Below are 17,245 nucleotides of genomic sequence, written 5' to 3'. Positions count from 1 at the left end.
TACTGTGTTGCTTCTTAGGTGGATTGAGGACAGTTGGCTTATAGGTGACCCTTTCACTCAAGCAGGGGTCTCTTTGGGGATTTTCTTCATGTGAGGCTAACATGGGTCACATGGGGGGCAGGACTGGCCAGTCACAGCTTGGTCCACAGTAACCTAGTGCCCTCAAGGCTTTCATCCCATGGATGCATCAACTCCCCCTGGATGGGGACAAGGGCACAAGTGGTGGGGCAGCTTCTCAGTGGTGGAGGCATTGCTTTCAAGACCCAACTCTCAACAGCATGAACTCCTGGTTTTTGCCACAGTCTTGGCTAGATGAGGCTGTTGGGTATCTGAGCTCATGAGATGTGGTTGCCATGCTTCCATTCTCACCAAGAGCTCTACTTTTGAAGGTTCTGCTCAGAGAGCCACAAATACTCCCTAACCCATAAACAAAGAACAGTCTCTTTCCCTCGGGTATGGTCACACAGAAGTAGAACGGATCATCCCGAGAGCAGGAGAGGCCAAATCAGTCCTGCCATCAGGGGTCTGACAGACAAGCCAGCTCAGTTCCTCTTACTAGTTGTTTACTTGGAGGATCTGGGGCATTTGGGTGACCTGCAAGTGTCAGGAAATAGTAAACGAAGGCTTTGTAGATTTTCTGGTCCGGTGTTAACTCACCCCATTGTAGCTGTCGTGCAAGGAAAGAAAACGTGGTGGACAACAGGCCATGGCCTCTGCTCCCTGGTGGAGCCAGGAGATTACAATGATAAGTACGACTGCGGGGGCATCATTTCTATGTTGAGAGGCCAGACGGCCTTACATATCTCTCATGCTGGATGTCTAAGTTGCAGAGGGAAACTGGATTCCATCCAGCTCTCCAGCCAAGGAGGAGACCACAAGTGGCCTCCCCCACCAACTGTGAGCTCCTTGCCTCCACTGACAGCAGCATCTATACCATAAAGCTTGGGTACCACATGCGTTTCCGTGTAGACTTCCGACAAGCCACAGCAATGGCCTCTTGAGGGTTGGTGTGCCCAAGGAAGGGCTGTGTGGGACGGAGGGAGGAATGCCGGGGTCAGACACTGGGCCGGCAGGCAGGCAGTGACGACATCTGTGCAGCGCAGGCGCCATGGAACTGAGCCAAAGGGAGGCGGGTTTTGGAGCAGGGAACCTGGGCAGTGCATTGTTGTTCGTAAGAAAATCCTGGGCTCTGGATCCACGAAGTCATTGGCTTGATACCTGACCCCAACCTTCATCTTGGGCTAATATTTGAAGCTTTCTGTGCCTCTGTTTCTTGGTGTCCCAAATGGGGACAATAGTAGCAATTACCTCTGAGAGTCTGGAGGGCCCTTATAGATGTCATTTCATTACGCTCACAGCAGCCCACGAGCACGGTGCTAGGTCCCCCATTTTACACGTGGCAGACGGGTAACCTTTTAATCAGTAATCACGCAGCTAAGAATGGTCAGAACCACCATTTGAATATGATCCCTGTGTCCAGATAATTTCTATTCTCATTCAGTATTACTGGAAAACTAGTAAAGTCAGAACAAACACTGCTGGGAAGTGGGAGCTTAAAACATTTTTTCATCTTCGCCATTGGGGAGTGCTGAGTTCACACTCCTCACAGCCCGTCCGAGGCCCCCTGCGTCTCCGGCTGCCCCTGGTGGGGTCTGCAGGGCTCTGGGCAGCTTCTCCTTGATCTCTACCCCAAGGCTCTCTGCTCTCTGCAGGTTGATTCTCAACCCTGACTGCTCAGTATAGCTAATGTCTAAAAACAAAAAAAGTTGGCGGGGGTACGCCTCAGTTTTAGAGCACGTGCTTAGCATGCAAGAGGTCCTGGGTTCAATTCCCAGTACCTCCATTAAAGCAAATAAAGCTAACTATCCCCCACAAAAAGGAGAGAAATATTTAAAAAACAATAAACAGTACAAAGCCCCACTCCAGTCTGGGACGCAATATGATTTAAAGGCTCCCAGTTGCTTCCCATTTGCAGAAGGGTGAGAGCTACCCCTCCACACCTGTTCTCCTGACTTGTCCACTCAAACTCATTAGCCTCTTGAAACAGGAAAACTACTTGGCTCAGCCTAGAACTTTCTCCCAATTTCTAGACGTTTATTTGCCTACTGACATCTCTCCTGGAGCCCACAGGCACCCAGCCAAAACTGAATCAGTTGTCTCCTCTCATGACTTGCCCCTCTTCCTGCCCTTCTTATTTCAGGGAAAGGCACTATAATTTAGGACACTGCCAAAGCCAGAAAGCTGGCCGGCATCTTTGACCTCTTCCTGCCCTTCCATCACACCTGTGGCCAATCCGTCCACCTGCTGAAATGTTTTCTTCTCTCCTCCTGGCGGGGCCTCATCAGGCCTTCACATGAACCTGCCAATATGTCTCCCTGCCTCTATCTTGTCTCTTTCTAGATCACTTTGCATGTCTCCTCTACCTTGGAGGCACACAGAGTCCTGTGTGTTGTGCACCTGCGATCTCTCCACCTGGTTGCCTCACCTGCCTCCCACAACCTGTGCTTGCTTCTAGACTATTTGCAGTTCCTGGAAGGGACCTGGCTCTCCTTGGCCTCCCTCCTTTGCATGTGCAGCTCCCCAGGGAGAAATGGCCTTAATATTATACCTTCACCTGATCACTTCTAGGGCATCTCAGAACTCACCGCAGTACTTCCCTCCTCTGGGAGAGCCTTGGCTACAGTTCCGGCTCTCTGCTCTGAGCACCCTCTGCTGACTTTTATCCAAGCCCTCTTAACACGCCTCCTCAGCCACCTAGGAGCTCCTGGAAGCAGGGACTGTGTCTTTTATCTCTTTATTCTCAGAGCATGGTAGAGACTCAGGTACAATGGTGGAGGGCACAGTGGTTATTCTGCAATTTCTCTAGAGTTGGGGCCTAGGGGTAATAGTCTGGTTGGAAGAAGGGCTTAGGGGATTTACCCTGAAGCCACATTTTCAATTAACATTTCATGTTGTTTTTGTCTGCTTTTGAAGTTACGAGTCTTGAAACAGAATGACGATTTCTAAGAATTACTTTAGCGAAGATTGAGGAAAATGGCAGTTTTCCTAATTTAAGAATATTATTTTAATTTTGTGTGACTGGGGTGGTGGAAAATAGAAATGCAGGGGCCAATAAAGCATTCTCATCCCCTTCCCCACCCTCAGGCCCTTCGGACGGAAGAGACAGAGGGATGCGAGGGGAAGACATGGAGGGTGGGCCGTGCACTGCTTTTAAATTATGACAGTTACTTGTGCCTTCTTTTTAACTTTCTTTTCAAAGGAGGTACTGGGTCTTGAACCCAGGACCTTGTACATGCTAAGCACGTGCTCTACCACTGAGCTATACCCACCCTTCCTCCCGATATTTGTGTTTTCATTGGGCATAATGTGCTGGTAGCAGGTACTTTAGCGTCAGACACATTCACCTGTCTCTGACCATCACGTTAATACCTTTCCCCTGAGCTAGAGAGCTAGATAGTCTGTTTTCACAAGTTCAATAAATTTTCTACATTTTCTTTTTTCTAAAAAAAAAAGGCATTAACTCATGTTTCTCTTTGGTATCGCCTATAAATAAAATGTGAGTTTATTAACCATTTACCAAAGTGTTAAGGGTAATAAATATTAAGTACAGATTTCTGAAGCATCAGTCATCAGTGAAGATCAACATTCTGCTCTTCTCTCTCTCTGTTAGTCACCTTACTTCTGGAGTTCTGGAAGCAGCGCCAGGCAGAACTTGAGTACAAATGGGACACGTTTGAGCAGGGAGAATAATTCCGGCCAGAATAGGAGGCGCGGTGCCCCACGTGGAGATAGATGAGATTACCCCGGAAAAGCGGGTGCTGTTTTGATGCACTTTAGTCTTTACTTCTGGACTTGTCAGCCTTGGCTGCATGTTGGAATCACCAGTGGACCTTATGAAATGTTGGTGCCTGGATTCCATCACTGCAAACTCTGATGGTACTTAGTGGCATGGGGTGCATTCTGGCATAGGGAAGTTTTTAAAGCTCCTCTGGTTATTCTAATGTGAAGCCAAGGTGATGGAGCACTGCCTGGAATGGTGAACACAGAAGAGAAGTGAGGTCCTTCCTTCATAATTACAGTAAAAATGGGGAAAAAGAAAAGACTGGTATAAGTGTATAAGAAAAGAGGCATTGATATGTATCCTTTCATAACACCAATGAAAAAATGCAAAAATAAATTAGCCGCTATGACATGGATGTAGAAGGAAAGACACATTGGTATTATAGTTGACTCCCATTTTTCACATGTGCCTTCATTATTGCGGCCTCCTTTTCATCGTAGACTAGGTGCCCCTTTGTCTTGAACTAAGTCCCATTCACTGCTCCCCCTTCCGTTTGGGATGTGCACAAAGCAGCGTGGCTGTCATCCTAAAGTCAGAGAAAGGTTGGAAGAAGCAGGGAAACCTTTGTTGAGGTGCCATCAGTGTTTGACTGTGTTTGAGAAAGGCACTTTTTGTAATTGGAAATGTAAATTTATTGCTGCCACTCCTGCTGCAAAAGTAAAAAAATAAAACTATATATCTTTGTATCAACATTCCAGAGCTATGAAATGATGATTTTTGAGTCATCTGTATTATTGCTTCTTTCCATCAGCTGAGATAATTTGGAGCTGATTGTACTTGCAGTCAGCAGCAGCAGGACAGTAGGTTGTGAGCATGAATAAGGCTTGGAATGAAGACGCTTCTACTAGGAGCATCTGAAAATGTCTCCAACTATAGCTTTTATAAATTGAATCTGATCTACAGAATGTTGGCACTGAAAAGGTATGGAGGGAGCAGGTCAAACTCCTCTTTTTATAAATGGAAAAAAATGAGGTTCAGCTACCAATAGAAAGTGACATTTCTCTTTTACAATGTAATAAGCTTCTAATAATCCCCATTATGAATAGTTCCCATTGTTTACGACTGAAGATGGGGGTCAAAGCTTATGTTGGTGAAAGACTGTACATTCAGAGATGAAAGCTGAAACTTAGACAAAATTAGATGTTCATAATGCTTTTGAGTCCTGAAAAAGAAAAACGTATCGTAATGGCAGCATACAAAAAATACTGAAGAAAAGTTTTTGGTAATTTAAACTGACAATTTTAAATTTAAAATTGCCAACAAATAAGTAAATTTTCATTGGAACATTCTTGTTGAAAAATTGAAGATGAAGACTCATTTCACTTGATCGTTCTTCCTTATTTAAAATTTTTTAATTTTTTTTTTTTAGTTTTTTAATTGAAGCGTTTAACTTTAATTGCGAATGCATGCTCCATTGTTTAGAGAGGCCAGCGTTGTGATATTGAGAGGTTGGGAATGAAGTTGCCTAAATTCATATTTGAAGACAGCAGCTTGCTTCCTGAGTGATCTTGGACAACTTAATTCTCTGTGCCATTGTTTCCTATAAAATAAGAATAAGAAAGTTGCTTCTTCGTGACTGTGGTAAGGACGTGATGAACTAGTGTGCAGAATCTACTTGGAAGACTTCCTGGCACAGAGGAATGGCCATGTACTTAGTTACAGCTATTATTATACTATATCTGCTTTTATGATCCAGGTAAATCTTGAGTGTTACTGATTTCATCTCTAAAAATAATATCTAAATATACACTCTAAAATGGAAACTCTAAAACTTCATAGTTGTAGCTAATTAACACATAAAGCTCAACCAAGATACACACAGTGGAGACCAGTTAGCTGCACACATCTCTGAAACTTCCTGTCCTGCACGGACTCTAAGCTGTCACTACCGTCACTTCTGAAATCTATGGCAAGCTCATGAATAGAGCTTTACAGCTTCGCCTCATCAGGTACCCAGACCCCTAAGCTCAGACCATGGCAGGGAAACAGTTTACTGTTCACATGTGCATTTTCAAAAAATAGTATTAAAATGGACACTGTAGGTATTTTGTTGTATGTTTAACATTGTTAACAGAAAAGAAAAAAAAAAGAAAAAAAAAACCCATGCAGTTATAAATAAGGAGGCTATGTCTGAAAATTATTATTTTTTTAAATTATGTCTAGGATTTAGTGATACGTTAGGAGAAAAATCATTTCAGTAGTGTAATCCCTTGGTTGATTAAACTTGTTTTTTTAATTAGGAAGAAGATCGTGTTCCATTTACCACCTGGGGAAAGTGTATACATATAACACTTAGTGCAAGTGCTCTTTTTCTGGGTAAGAGCCTGCCACAGACTTTTTAAAATCTAATGTGAAATGCTGAGAAAACTGAAAGTGAAGCTGGGAACTAAGTAGTCTCATAGAGAAAACTTTTTCCAGAGAACTTCTGAGCCAACGCTGGGCGCCACCCTGGAGATTCCACAGTCTCTTCTGCTCACAATGCTTCCCCCAATTCTTTTCACCTCATTTGTTCAAATCAGATCAGTGGTTTAGGATTCTCAAGGGTCTGATTAAGAGACCAGATGGAGACATTAAGGATTCTAAAATTTTCCAAGGGTAACAACCAAGGTAAAATATCTAAGAGTAGCCTAACCAAAGGATAGTAGGAACTATCAAATAAATAAAAATAAAAACTCCTGAAAGATATAAAAGTTGCTTCAATCACATGATTCTAGATTAAAAGATCATATCTCCAAAATAGCAGAAGTTATAAAATTGATTTGGGGTTTATTGTGAATAAAATCATATTAGTAATATAGTTATTAATAAGATAATGAGAGTTTTACTAGTTCAAGAATAGCCAGATTAGAAAATAGGACAGGAAGTCTAGATATGGGCTCGGATATTGATAATAAATTAATATAAGAGATGGAAGGCATTACAAATCAGGGAGATAAATGAAGGTTTTTCAGTAAATGGAATACTTGTTAGCTACTTGGGGGGAAAAGAAAAGATTGATATCATACGGTGAACCATATACTGTGATAAATTCCAGAAACATTTAAGAAAGTAACACAATTACAAAAAAACTAGAAATAAATATGGATGAATATACAACCTCTAGATGAGCAGTAGGTTTCAGAGGAAAATATATACAGAGTTCCATGCATCAGAAGCATCCTAATTTTAAAAAAAACACCAGAGGATGTTATTTGTTTACAAATCCGACATGGGGCTAATTCCTTCAATACATAGAGAGTTCAGATCACTACAAAGGTAACATCAAAAAATCTCAGGAGCATAGAAGGCAGAGAATATGAACACACAATTCACAAAGAAAAAATAGATGTCACACTCCATTGGTAATTCACTCAGTGCACATCAAAATGAAATAGTTTTCCACCTCTCAAGTGACACAGCTCTGTTTATGAGGATGAAGTGCCAGTGATCATCCATCCCATGCCTAGATCACTGGATATTTTTTGTGAAGTATGGTTGATTTATAATACTGTGTTAATTTCTGGTGTACTCCTCCAGTCTTCTTAGAAAGCAGTCTGGCAGTTCATATCAAGAGTCAAAAATATTCATATGCTTTAATCCACTAATTCAGCTTTGAAAAACTTTTAATCAGGAAGAATTTCAAAATGGAAGGGAAAAGTCAGTATGGATGCAAGTCACAGACATACTTTTATATATATATATATATATATATATATATATATATATATATATATATAAAGTCTCAGCAAAAATATTCTTCCAAACCTTCGTATAGTAGAACATTATGCGGCCATGAAAAAGTGTGTCCATGAAAATATTTTATGACATGTCAAAGTGTTATGCTTATGATAGGCTTGAGAATAATATTAATATATAAAATGATTTGTAATATACAAACAATGCACAGTTCTGAAGGAATTATGTCTATAGGTAGAAGCATTTTTCTTATTTTATTTTTTATTCATTTTCAGAGTTGGAGTCTTTTGATTGTAGGTGACAAAATCAATCTCCAATGGATTTAAACAACAACCAAAATATGGGGATGCATGGGATTTATTGGTTCCTGTAAATGAAAACCTCAGGTCTGAGGTCTGGCTTCAGTCAAGGAGAGATACTGTAGCCCAGATGATATCAAGAGCTGGTTTTGACCTGTCTTCATTCTGTGTCCAAGGAAGTCTCAGCATGCTGCTTCTAGGCACTCAGCATCCCAGATCACACACCCATCCATACCAAGAGAGGTCTCTTTTGGCAGTTCCTCTCTTGCCAGAGGAAGCTTACCATTCACATGGGCACCAGCAAGTATCTCCTCACATAATAGTTGCTCTTACTGGGTTATTTGCCAATTCTGAAATCATGTGCGAGGCCAATAGAATGAGGGATATTATTTGTCTTAAACTAACTGAGATCTACCTCTGGTGCTTCAGAAAGAGTGGGTCAATCGAGCTTAAACCACAGGATTAAAAACAGAAGGGAGGTTATTTATCCTAAAGCAAAATCTGGGTCCTCTTCCAAGACTGGGGACAGATCCAGGACAGCAGTTCTGTCCACTGCTGAGTACTTTCAAATTTTCTTTAATGAGCAAATATTAAAGTTATGATCAGAAAATATGATAAGAAGAAACTTGAGGAAAGAGAATGGAAAACTTTCCTGTTTCTTCAGAAATATTGAACCCATTAAGTGCTTGGAAGAAAAATGGAAATGTGTCAAGTTTGTAAAAGTTCTGAACTGAACTAGAATTGATTTCACAGACCATCTAGGAGACAGTGCTATATAGTTAGTGTGTCTTTGGTCTCTTTCAGTATTTCAGTTCTTTCACTTAATAGTTGCTTCATTTGGGGCAAATTGCATCATCTCCACGTGGCTCTATTTCCTCATCTATAAAACAGATATAATATTACCTTCCCCACAGGGTGATCGTGAGGATTTAGAAAAATAGATGTGTGCTGAAGCATTAGTAAGCATTTAAAGAATCTTAAGTATTATGATTATTTAATACATAATTAAAAAATTATTATGCAGACTTTTAAAAAATGCTTACTATTTAAATGGCCTATATGTGCCGTACAAGAGAGCAAGGCTTAATATACATTCTATAGTACATTTTTCTGAGCATTAAATAATTTTCACATTTAATCACACACACACCAAAAAGTTATTCCTTTCACAAGCATGAAGATTTAGCTGTGAAGAAAAGGATGATGAAAGAGATTAGAGGAGGAAATAAAATGCTTTCTCTACAAACTGATGGCTTAAAAACTAAGAAAAACACCTTTTTAAGACTTTGGTCATCATATTCATAGCTAATACTTAGGTAGAGTTTTTCACATGCCTGTGGTTAATGTTCCAATTGTTTTCACAATTAGTAAATCATTGACTCATCACAATAGTCCTATAAATTGCTATTATTATCCCCCCATTATATGGGTGAGGAGATGGAAACCCCTAGTGGTTAAGAAATTTGCACAAGGCCCCACAGCTAGCATCGGAGCTGGGATCCAAATGCAGGAGTGTGGCTCCAGGAGGGGCTTGTAAACACTCCCTCTTCTCTCCCCTGCAGGTGCAAGCCAGCCGCCCGCTGTTACTGTAAATAACATGATGTGGTTCACTTAGTCTTGAAATTCACATTCGTTGTAGGTTTCTCTCTGGGGCAGCAAACAGGAGCAGACAGGGACACTGAATACATGCTTCTGGACTATGACCAAGAAGGTAGATGGAAGGAAAACAGTTTAAAAATGGGATCTTTAATGTGCATTCTTCATTGGCCAGAAAAAAACCTGCCTAGTGAGGAACTGAAACCCTATCAGCCACGTGCAATTTATGCTTCAGACACCCCCGCTGCCCTTGGGTCCACACAGTCAGAACTACAATGGATCAGGGACATGAATCTTGTGCAAATGCATGAAGCATGAATACCTGCCATTTTAAGATCTCAAGGAGTATGAAAAGCATGTGAAGCTTTCATCAGCAGAGACCTGCTGTCACTTCCACTTTTTCCCTCAGGGCATGTCCACAGCCTCACTGGTCCTATTCAGAATGAAGACGAAAGCTAGCACCTGCTGACCCCTGAATCAGTGATAGGTTCTCCCTTGAAAGGAAGCATATCCCCTTCATGGGTTACACCTAGTTCATAACCTAAGTAATTCTATAGATGTAGAAGGGATATTTTCATTGGTTCTGCTATCAAAGACTTGTCTCCAAAAGAACATGCCACCAGTTACTCCATTTTCACCCATTTAAAGATGTACTTAACAGGCTTCCTTCTTTAGTGCAGTTTTATTTTTACAGAAAAATTCACAGAAAGTGGAGTTCCCATATATTCCCTATGCCCTGCACACAGCTGCTCCTTCTGTCAGCATGTTACATTAGTGGATGCCTTCATCCTTTTTGACATCCTTCATTCCTCCTCCCCTAAAGTTTAACATGCCTGATATTCATGACTCTTGTTGCATTTATGTGCGATTTACATCACTTCTCACGTTTATGTGAGGTTTACAGCACATGCATGTTTCTGTTTAAGCGTGGGCTGTGGGAAAGTTTTCTATGTAAACATACAATCATTAGTGAGTCTTATGCTGCTGGGTTTTTGGGTTGTCAGGTCCTGATGACCATTGCTTCCGTCATTGGGATCACTGTCTATGGACTTTCAGTTTTTATTGTATTTTCTGTAAAACTTCCCAAGAACCTGAATGGAAGAGACCCAATCCAGAAGTACCTGACTGTGCAGGTGGGCCACGCCCATCACTGCTTCCGTCATCAGTTTTATCATCGTGACCCTGGACGCCATATATGAGAAAGTGGTAATCATGATGCCTGACTCTGGTAAGCTCCTCCTGCAGCTCAGGTCATTTCTACACCAGTTTTAGAACCAAGTCAAAACAGAGACTGTAAGTTTTAGGCACTTCATTTCCAGTACATTACAGTCTTTAGAAAATTTCAAGTGGAAACGTATTTTCTCTAGCCTGTGTGAGAAGTGGATTAGCTCCAGGTTTGCATTAGTAAAAGGTACAAAGGAAGCATTAGAATGTCCAAGCTCTGTGTAAACAGGTCAGTGCTTATTAATAATTTCAGTTACATTAGATCATGTACCCTATTGTTGAAAGTAAATATTCTCTGTATTGCAAATAAGTGGAAGAGGTTCTTGGTTCCAGTGGCAGATTTGCTTGTGCGTTACGGAGAGGACAAGTAATCACACTGTTATGTGTCTTCCCCCCATGCTGTTCCAGTTAGTGTAGCTCCATTCTCATCAGCTGTGGCTTCTTTAATAAATGTTTTTTCTCTCTGGCTTGTATCCCAGCCAGCGGCTTAGCTGCCACACGCTGCATGTGGCTGGGTGGTCCTCCCAGTTGTCTGCTCAGAGGTCATCTTCTGAAAACACTAAGGCAATTCAAATAAAACCTCTCGCCAAAGTGGGTATAGAGGGAACATATCTCAACATAATAAAAGCTATATATGACAAACCTACAGCCAGCATAGTTCTCAATGGTGAAAAACTCAAAAGCTTCCCAGTAAAATCTGGGACAAGACAAGGATGCCCACTCTCACCACTCCTATTTAACATAGTCCTGGAAGTCCTAGCCACAGCAATCAGGCAAGAGAAAGAAATAAAAGGGATCCAAATTTGAAAAGAAGAGGTAAAAGTGTCATTATATTCTGATGACATGTTTCTATAAATATAGAAAACCCTAAAAGGTCCACACAAAAGCTGCTAGAGCTGATTGAAGAATTCAGCAAGGTGGCAGGTTACAAAATTAATGTTCAAAAATCAGTTGTGTTTCTTTACACTAACCATTAATCAACAGAAAAAGAAAGTAAAGAAACAATCCCCTTTAAAACAGCACCCAAAGTAATAAAATATATGGGAATAAATCTAACCAAGGAGGTGAAAGAATTATACACAGAAAACTATAAACCATTGATGAAGGAAATTAAAGAAGACTTTAAAAAATGGAAAGATATTCCATGCTCATGGATTGGAAGAATCAATATTGTTAAAATGGTCACACTGCCCAAGGCAATCTACAGATTTAATGCAATCCCTATCCAATTAACCAGGGCATATTTCACAGAACTAGAACAAACCATAATAAAATTTATATGGAACCATCAAAGACCTAGAATTGCTAAAGCATTACTGAAGAGAAAGAAAGAGGCTGGAGGAATAACTCTCCCAGACTTCAGACAATACTATAGAGCTACAGTCATCAAGACAGCATGGTATTGGTACCAAAACAGACATATAGACCAATGGAACAGAATAGAGAGCCCAGAAATGAAACCACAAACTTTTGGTCAACTAATCTTCAACAAAGGGGACAAGAATATACAATGGAATAAAGACAGCCTCTTCAGCAAATGCTGTTGGGAAAACTGGACAGCAGCATGTAAAACAATGAAGCTAGAACACTCCCTTACACCATATACAAAAATCAACTCAAGATGGATTAAAGACTTAAACATAAGACAAAATACAATAAACCTCCTAGAGGAAAACATAGGCAAAACATTATCTGACATACATTTCAAAAATTTTCTCCTAGAAGAAATAAAAGCAAGAATAAACAAATGGGACCTAATGAAACTTACAAGCTTCTGCAGAGTAAAGGAAACCAGAAATAAAACAAGAAGAAAACCTATGGAATGGGAGAAAATTTTTGCAAGTGAAACCGACAAAGGCTTGATCTCCAAAATATATAAGCAGCACATATGACTCAATAAGAAAAAAAATAAACAACCCAATCCAAAAATGGGCAGAAGACCTAAACAAGCAATTCTCCAAGGAAGACATACAAATGATCAAAATGCACATGAAAAAATGTTCAATATCAGTAATTATCAGAGAAATGCAACTCAAAACTACAATGAGGTATCACCTCACACCAGTCAGAATGGCCGTCATTCAAAAATCCAAAAATGACAAATGCTGGAGAGGCTCTGGAGAAAGGGGAACCCTCCTATACTGCTGGTGGGAATGCAGTTTGGTGCAGCCACTATGGAAAACAGTGTGGAGATTCCTCAAAAGACTAGGAATAGACTTACCATATGACCCAGGAATACCACTCCTGGGATTGTACCCAGAAGGAAATCTACTTCAGGATGACACCTGCACTCCAATGTTCATAGCAGCACTATTTACAATAGCCAAAACATGGAAACAGCCTAAATGTCCATCAACCGGTGACTGGATAAAGAAGAGGTGGTATATTTGACAATGGAATTCTACTCAGCCATAAAAACCGACAACATAATGCCATTTGCAGCAACATGGGTGCTCCTAGAGGATGTCATTCTAAGTGAAGTAAGCCAGAAAGAGAAAGAAAAATGCCATATGAGATCATTCATATTTGGAATCAAAAAAACAAAAACAAAAACAAAGAAACAAACAAAAACAAAGCATAAATACAGGACAGAAATAGACTCATGGACAGAGAATAGAGACTTGTGGTTACCAGGGGGGTAGAGGGTGGGAAGGGATAGACTGGGATTTCAAAACTGTAGAATAGATAAACAAGATTACACTGTATAGCACAGGGAAATATACACAAAATGTTATGATAAATCACAGAGAAAATAATGTGAAAAAAAAAGAAAGTAGAGAACAAGGCTATCAATAAATGATAGAGTAATAGGCATAATATTACTTTATTAGGAATAAAAAATTACTAAGAGAAACCAATCCTTAGCAAGAGTGAATGGGGGAAAAAAGAGAATGTGCTATGAAATACAGAAGAAAAACTAGAAATAAAATGCACACAAAAACATAATGGGAACATAGAAATATTATATTTTAATACATTTGTAAAATTGTAGAAATAAAAAATGCAAAAATTGACATTGGAAGAAAAAAAATATAAAGTAGAAACAGTTGAAAATACTTTTAATAATAATTTAACAGAAATATCCCAATTTCAATATGTAATCACTGTGAAAAACGTTGAGATAGTTTACATTCTTTTTTCAAATAAAGTCTTGAAATCTGAAAAAAAAAATTGAGGACACTGTACCAGGTCTTCCAATGATTTAGCTAATTACTCCAGTACTTGAATCCACTGATTTGAAGTGTCAGGTTTATAATATTACTAAAATCTCAAAAATATTCACGTCTATTCTTGAAATGCATTCTATTTCATTCATAATCTCAGTGCACTATTTCTGTACTGTTTCCACGACCATAGATTAATACCTCATAGAGTTGGTCCTATTTTTTCCTTTTCCAGAATGTCTGTAATACTACAAATTCAAACATCCCTCCTCATTATTTTATTTGTATATTTGTGTATATTTCTGGAAGAATTTTAGGATCACCTTTCAGAATTTTTTCTTAAATCCATTTGGGATTATTAACTAAATTTGCATTCAGATTCTAAATTTATTTTGGAGAAAAATTGTGCTATGTCCCCGAAATTGAGTCTGCCCAATGAAGAGTATGGTGCATTCTACTGCTCATTCAATCATCATTTTTTTTCTTTTTTTAAGTCATTTATCAGAATCATCTTAACATTTTTCATTAATTTATTTCTGAAAAGTCTGTGCCTTTGTTGTCATTATAAATGATATCTTTTCTGGGTTTTGAACTGGGTTGATTGCTAATAAAGTCTTAATTTCTGGCTTCTCTTGAATAAGAAGGAGATCTGAGAGTGTGGGGCCCTCTTTCCAATATGGTGACTATGAGCATTGCGTTTCCTTAGGATGTCCACTTGCCAATTTGCCAGTGGCTGCACCCACTCTGCACATTCCTGCTACTTACCTGCCCCCTGTAGGCAGATGAGTTCATGTAGGGTTAGGTGGGTTTTGGACACAGATACTGACATCACTGCTGCCACGCTGCTGACACTCTGGCGTCACTAACTCTGGTTCTTGCTCTCTGACCTCCCTGAATGTGACAGCTCTTTTTGGGTTATGGACCTACTGCATCTTTCCAGCACTGTCGGCTTTTCTGCAACACACCCCTGCCTCTCAGGTCAGAAGCAAGTGTCAGCTCCTCCTACACATCCACCCCATCCACGGTCTTGTTGTTCCTGGCCAGAGGGGTCCCTACCCCTTGACTGAGCAGTCACACTGAAAGGACTATAAATTTGCCTCTCATTCACTGTCTTAGTTACACACCTGTGCTAGGTAACTAAAGGTCTGCCAGTTAGGAGGGTAGGGTCCAAAATTCTTTTAGATCTCTGGCTTTATCATTTCTAACCACTACCCCACCCTGTGGAACAGCTTTCCGCAGATCTCTGCTGCCCAATCTTTAGCAATGCCCTGTAAATAACAGACAGAGAGAAAAGAACTTCTAAGCGACCACCATAACTTTGACTTCCTGTGACCACACAGACCATAGAAATATCAAGATAGAAATTCCTGAAGAAGGATATTTTGCTTATGAAGACACTTTCATTGCATACCTTTCTGTGACTTGTAATAACTTCATAGACTCTCTGAATGTGCTGCACTCACCTTCCCAGACTCAAGGGAGCTTGCTCACTTGTCTGTTTTCAGTGCATTTCCTCCAACATTCTCTATGCAGAGCTTTCCCAAAAGTACATTCCTTATTCCTATTTAAATTCTTATATACAACCACAATATTCTTTTTCTTAATCCTCAATGACAAATCATCTTCCAAGATTGTATTATTTCAACACTGAGAGTGAATAATATGCTTCAAGATTCCCAAGTTTATTGCCAGCAAATAACTATGGTTGGTTGAAGATTTTTAAATATGTTACTCCTACTAAGGTTATATACGTGAAAGAAACAGGTTGTAATGAGTCTTCTACCCAGAGATTTTATATTTGCCTTTTGTTTGGATTCTTTCACTATTGAACATTATTATTACAATGAATGCCTTTTCTCTTTGGGATTTACTTCACCATTTTCCCCTCTCTTTACAGGAGTAAAAGATTTTATGTTGTCCTCCCATCCATCCACCACTCCAAGTTGTGTGTCCATTCCTTCAACAGGTATTCAGTTTGGGTTCGCCACCTTATCTGTTGCCTCTTTCCAGTGACCCCTCTCTTGGCTCTGGAGAACAATATATCGGAAATCAGAGTGGGTACGTGGAAACTTGACTACCCGGTATAGACGCATGGTGCCAGAAAAAAACCAGGACATCGCAGCATGGCAGTCCACCATGCAAGGAACAGCAATTCTGGCTGTGGTGGACCAATGTGAGTAAAAAGGCTTCAATGAGTGAAGACCGAGAAAAGTCCAAAAATGCATTGGCGTTGCTTCCTAAGGATTCCAGTGTTGGTTATTGTTTAATATGAGAGGGAGCTGTTAACACTATTATTGTTATAAATGGCATAGTTGTTGGAACTGTAATTGTTATTATTTTAAATATATTTTCTTTATAATTATTATTTGTTCCTTACAAGACCCTTACAGATGCAGTTGTTAAGAAACGTGGCTATTATACTGTTGCTGAAGTGTTAATTCAGTAGAAGCATGGTAATACTATTAATAAGTACTCACTCTTTTGATCCTCACATGACTATAAAGGTCACCCAGCAGTGCTTATATAATGGAGATAGAAATCTATCCATTTAAGAGATTGTAGAACCTAAAATAAGAGCAGTCATTCCACCGTATTTGACCATATATTCCAGACTATCAGGTTAAAGTAGAAACTACTTATGAGGCCATACAAACCCTTTGTGCATCCCCAATCATTCATTACTTTCCTGGTCCCCTGGGGCAGAGGTTCTTCCAGGAGGTGGCCCCATCTCTCCTCCCCACCCCACCTTTGGCCTTTGCAACCCACTGTTGGTCATTAGCAAAGCATCCTCATGTCCTGCATGTGTCTGAGCTGTGAGGGAACAGAACTCAGCTGTTTACAAACTGTAGTGACTATGACCAGTTTGAACAGCCTATCTCCTTCCCTGACCACACCCCCACAGGGCAACAGGGGGCTCGCAACCACAGCGATTCCCATGCCAGCCCATTAGGGAGCCTTCTTCCCTAGAAATGTTCTTACAACCAGGGCTGTTTCCTCCCTTACTTCACTGCCAGTTTCACTCCCAGATTACAGACCCCAACAAAAGGCTATCCCAGTTTGAATTTCTTAATCAAGTCACATTGACCCTGAGTCCCTGGCATTTACCTATGAGCACTCACAGAAGCAGAACAGGGCCTGGCAGTGGCTGTGGGCCAGGTTCCTGGGTGAGGGGACATGCTGGGCCCTTCAGGTTCTGTAGTCTGGCTCGAGCTCAGCTCCCAGCACGGTATCTTCCCATCTGCATGACTCCGGTCCAGGCTTCAACATTTCAGAGCTTCATTTTATCATCTGCAAAGAGAATAATTCCCTCCTTCATATTTTAAGACTGTTATGTACCACAAAGGGTGCTTAGGGAATTCAGTGGGTCAATGCATGGAAGTCACACAACCTGGTCCTCAGGGAATGTTAGTTAACATCATTATGCACCATCGATAAAATTGGCTGCA

At 40.3% G+C, this 17,245-nt stretch overlaps 1 protein-coding gene across 1 annotated transcript in view; it reads left to right on the top strand.

Annotated features, from left to right (window-relative positions):
- LOC140690625 (anoctamin-6-like) overlaps positions 1-15,942 on the top strand; it is a 58,447-nt gene extending 42,505 nt beyond the window's left edge. Inside the window, exon 5 of the mRNA XM_072952506.1 lies at positions 15,697-15,942. The gene's annotated coding sequence lies outside the window, so the exon portion shown is untranslated. The remainder of the gene's footprint in view (positions 1-15,696) is intronic.
- The last annotated feature ends 1,303 nt before the right edge of the window (positions 15,943-17,245 follow it).

This window comes from Vicugna pacos, chromosome 3, assembly GCF_048564905.1.
Source record: "Vicugna pacos chromosome 3, VicPac4, whole genome shotgun sequence".
In the NCBI taxonomy this organism is placed as follows: domain Eukaryota; kingdom Metazoa; phylum Chordata; class Mammalia; order Artiodactyla; family Camelidae; genus Vicugna; species Vicugna pacos.
The sequence above is the reverse complement of the archived record's forward strand: the minus strand, read 5'-3'. Positions and strand labels throughout refer to the sequence as shown.